This window comes from Cajanus cajan, chromosome 9 (assembly GCF_000230855.2).
Source record: "Cajanus cajan strain Asha chromosome 9, NIPB_CcT2T_4, whole genome shotgun sequence".
NCBI lineage: Eukaryota > Viridiplantae > Streptophyta > Magnoliopsida > Fabales > Fabaceae > Cajanus > Cajanus cajan.
Genome location: NC_138525.1, coordinates 51,528,050 through 51,533,088, shown reverse-complemented (window position 1 = coordinate 51,533,088; position 5,039 = coordinate 51,528,050). Strand labels below are relative to the sequence as shown.

At 31.2% G+C, this 5,039-nt stretch overlaps 1 pseudogene; it reads right to left on the bottom strand.

Annotated features, from left to right (window-relative positions):
- Nucleotides 1-264: 264 nt before the first annotated feature.
- Nucleotides 265-4,314, bottom strand: LOC109816066 (putative wall-associated receptor kinase-like 16 pseudogene; annotated as a pseudogene).
- Nucleotides 4,315-5,039: the final 725 nt, after the last annotated feature.

Genomic DNA, 5,039 nt, shown 5'->3' with positions numbered 1-5,039 from the left:
CTCACCCTCACCCCCATAATACCATTTCGAAGTCTTGAAGAAGAAATAATACCTTTTGGAAGTCTGGAAGAAGAAAATAAATAAGATTGAGAGAGAACCTATGAAGTCTTAAAGTAGGAAGTTAGAAGTGTACATATTAAGATATGAAAATGAACTTAATTGCACAAATGAATGAATGCAAATTGACCATAAAACAAGTAAATTAATGATATAATAATACAGGAAAGATAAACGCTACAAACTCAAATAGGAAGTTTATTAGGTTTATTTAAACATATAACATGTTATCATGCCATAATCAACGTGCAACATGAAGACAATCCGTACTTGGCCCATTATATTGTCATACCAAGAACTTCCATCGCTACTGCTATTGCCATGCAAGCATTGTGACTCCTCCAAATCAAGGTTTGTATCAGTCGATGGGTGCTTCCCTCTTACCCATATCTCCTCAAGCTCCATTTCCACTTCCTTCATGCTAGGCCTCTTTTCTGCTTTAAGTTTCAAGCACTTGCTTGCAAGAATAGCAACTTCATTTATCTCTTTCTTATTTTCTTTAGTCATAAGACCAAATTCAAGAATTTTAAACAACCTTTTGTTTTGCAAGTTAGAAAGAAAAAGCATGGCAAGATTTCTTTCATCTTCTGACCATTGAAATGAAAGTGCTTTTTGTCCTGTTAGTAGCTCTGCAAGCACTACTCCAAAACTATAAACATCACTTTTCTGAGTTAATCGACTTGTTTGCATATACTCTGGGTCTAAGTAACCTAAAGTTCCTTGTACCAATGTGGCTAACTCTGCTTGGTCAACTGGAACTAATCTTGAAGCTCCAAAATCAGATACCTTGGCAGTATAATTGTCATCCAATAGAATGTTAGCACTTTTGACATCTCTGTGGATAATAGATGTGCAAGCATCTGAATGCAAATATGATAAAGCTTTTGCTGTCTCTTTGGCTATTCTTAGGCGACACTTCCAAGGTACAATACTTGCCTTATTTTCATCATGCAAATGATGATAAAGGGTACCATTGTTAACAAATTCATAGACCAATAACGGGACTTCAGTGTCTAAACAACAACCTATGAGTTTTACCACATTCCTATGATTGATTTGGGACAGAATAACCACCTCATTAATAAATTGCTCAACTTGGCCCTGGTCCACTATTTTGGACATTTTTATAGCCACAACCTTGTTATTTGCAAGGATTCCTTTGAAAACTGTACCATAACCTCCTTTGCCAATTATTAAACTTTCATCATAATTGTTTGTGGCCTTGTTTAGCTCTTCTGCTGTAAAAATTTGTGCAATTTGGGGGTTGTCTTGTTGTGTAGAGAGTCGTTGTTGCAAAATGAAACCACCATATATTTTGCCGAAAGAATTTTTCTCTTTGTTTAATAAGTTTCCTTTTATGATACATTAAGTATAGCCAGGAAAGCAAGAGCAGAGCTATGAAAGCTGTACATACACCTGCATTTAAGTATATATGGATGAAATATATCAAAGAATTGCACAATTCAATAATCTACTTATATTGAGTAATCATTTCTTGAAAACAAGACATCCTTTATACTAATTTCCTTAACATTCTTTCTGCTCGACTTGCAGGCTTTTACATTAACTCAACAATCTTACTTTTGATCTTAAATCAGTGATCCCAATTAAAGGAACTTTTAGTTTTCTAAATTATATTCAATCAATATTATATGCACACTGGAAAAATAAATGGGTCAACTTGAAATGTTGTAATTAGCATAAGATCATACTTAAACATCAATTTAAAAGATTTAATTTAATCCTTTATAACTTGTGGTCTATATTGGGTTGTCTAGTAATAAGTCAAGTAATCCATTTTGTTAGATTTAAATAAAATATTCTTTCATCAATTTATATCTTTTTATAAACTTATATTTTTCACTTCCTATATCTATAAACACATACATAACATGCAACATTTTTAGTTGTTCTTATACGTAGTAACCGGAAACCTTGGTAACTTACCAATAGCAAACTTGGTTAGAGTACTTTTCCTCTGGATTGGCTAGCATCCTTTGTCGAAGTTTCCATCTCCATTTAGTCCAGGAAGACAAAAGCACTCATAAGATCCATTGGTGTTGCGACAATGATTTTCTGTTATGCAAGTATGACTTTTTGTTTTACATTCATCAATATCTGCAAATTAGATGATCATAAAAATAATACTATCCTTTAAATAACAAAATTAACGAAGGAAATATTGCTTTGGATCATAGTTTACTAAATATGAAATCTAATATGAAATCTATAAACACATACATAACATGCAACATTTTTAGTTGTTCTTATACGTAGTAACCGGAAACCTTGGTAACTTACCAATAGCAAACTTGGTTAGAGTACTTTTCCTCTGGATTGGCTAGCATCCTTTGTCGAAGTTTCCATCTCCATTTAGTCCAGGAAGACAAAAGCACTCATAAGATCCATTGGTGTTGCGACAATGATTTTCTGTTATGCAAGTATGACTTTTTGTTTTACATTCATCAATATCTGCAAATTAGATGATCATAAAAATAATACTATCCTTTAAATAACAAAATTAACGAAGGAAATATTGCTTTGGATCATAGTTTACTAAATATGAAATCTAATAATACTAGTCACCAAAATTTTCTATTTCAGTGGCGTAGCTAGTGTGTCTTCTTAACCACCATGAGTAGGCATTATATCACTATTATTCACTTCAAAATAAAACAATAATAAAACATCGGTCGTGTATATATTTTTTAAAATCTTGCTAGTCATTTTTTGCTTAATGGAAAAATAAATGACATATTTGGTAAAACAAGAGTGTTAGAGATAATATAAAACCATTTACTCGTTCGGAGTTGTTAGACCGTGAGGTATAAAGTATGAGAGATAGACTTGTCCATTGCCAATGCTCTAAATCCACGGACTCAAGAAATTATCCTCTTAGATATCATGTAATATGATTAAGGTTTAAATATATTTTTAGTCTCTTAAATTTAAGATAAATTTATTTTAGTCCCTCAAATTTAAAATTGTTAGTTTTAATCTCTATAATTTTCAAAAATCTTGTTTTAGTATTTCAGATCACTAATAACATATCTAAAAATAAAAAATTAAGACGGTTGTACAATATCAACTGAATTTAATATGATGTTTTTACTATCAGATACAATAATAGATAGATTTTATGCAATAATGTTTAATAAATTTTTTAACAAAATTTGGATATAAAGATTAAAATAACATTTTTTTTGAAATTATATAGACTAAAAATAATAATTTTAAATTTGAGGGATTAAAAACAAATTTATCCTAAATTTGAGGGACTCAAAACATATTTAAACCTATAATTAAATTACATTGCGGTCAATAAAGGTAGATTTTTATTTTGTCTTCTTTAACTTTTTTTTAATCTTTTTTATTCTTGTTAAAAAAATCATTTTAGTTATTGACATTTAAGATTTTTTATTAAGTGATAACTCGAATCAAGATTGATAGAGATTGGAGAAGTAATCTTATATTGTTTAAATGATAGAAACTAGAATGGAAAAAAATTCAATATATATGAAAGACCTGGTGAAATTAGAAAGTAAAATAAAAAATAAAAATATAAGACGACCAAATTGATAATATTTATATATTATAAGAATTAAAGAATCATTTAAAACAATATAAAATCATTAATATGTCTTTGCCATGTAACACAGTTTTATTATTAATTAAAATTTATTAAAAATTATTAGAAATATTTATAAAATATTTATAAAATATTTATAAATATTTAAATTTATTAAAAATTTATTAAAAATTTATTAAAAATCATTAGAAATATTTATAAAATAACATGTAAAAATGGATGAAAATTTGTAATTTTTAAGGGAGACTATTTAAAAGAATTATGTTAGAAAGCATATGGAATATGGATAGCATTTGTGAAATTCAAAATAAGGAGATGCACAGGTTAATTAGTGGTTGATAAAATTCATTATTACCTTGGCAACCATTGGGATGGTATGGGTTTCCATCATAACCCTTATTGCATCTGCAGCGATATCCATAACTGATGCCATTGTCGTCACAATAGCTATTGCTCCTGCAAACACTTTTTCCTGACCCATTCTGGAAATCCTCACATTGGTTTCTTCCAACAGTCCAATCAACAACCATAGGGATCGTTTGAAAGGGAAGCTTCTCTAAATGATCGATGCTAAAGTTGTAGGAGCCATGTTTGGCCACAAAGGAATGTGTACAAATTCCTACGGTGGGAGACCTAAACCTAAACGCTTCAATGGATATATTCTTCATTTATGGAGGAATATCCACTTCACAACACCCTATCCCCAAACACCGTCCATGGGTTGCAATATCATAAGGGAATTGTGTGCATCTTGTAAAGCACCCGGTTGAGTATTCTACGCCATTGTAAAAGCTATTGAGAGATAGCCATAAGAGTCACAACCAACACTTATGAACTTGTTTTGTGTGGTGGAAATGGTAAAACCTGGAGTGCTAGCTAAGAGTGGGAATGTTGGACTTGTTTTTAGATTCATCACTGCAAAGTACTTTTGAGACATAAAACGACAAGTCCATGTGGCCATTTATGGTTATGTCTAGAACTAGAATTAATGTTACTACCGATATATAAAGCGTTGTCTTGGCATGCATTTAAGTTCCAATTTCTCCTCCAAGAAACAGTTCTTACCAGTTTTATAAGAAGTGCCTACACCGAATGGATATGGAATTGAAGCGTTTCCACACGTGTCCATGCAGCCATGCAGGGCCGTGTCACGTGCGGTTGCTTCTACGTGTACCAATGACAGCACCACCAGGGCCAGTTGCTTGTGCATGGGTTACTAGGAAAAATGATGATACATGGAAAGATTCATGTGAATGAGTAAATAATAAGAAGATTAAGAGAGCTTAAATAATGAAAGTTTTAAGTGAGGTTCATGCATGGGAGAAAACGTCGAGGTGTAAACTTTTATGTTAGGATGGCATGCAGTCAAACATCTACGTGCATTTCTATATTA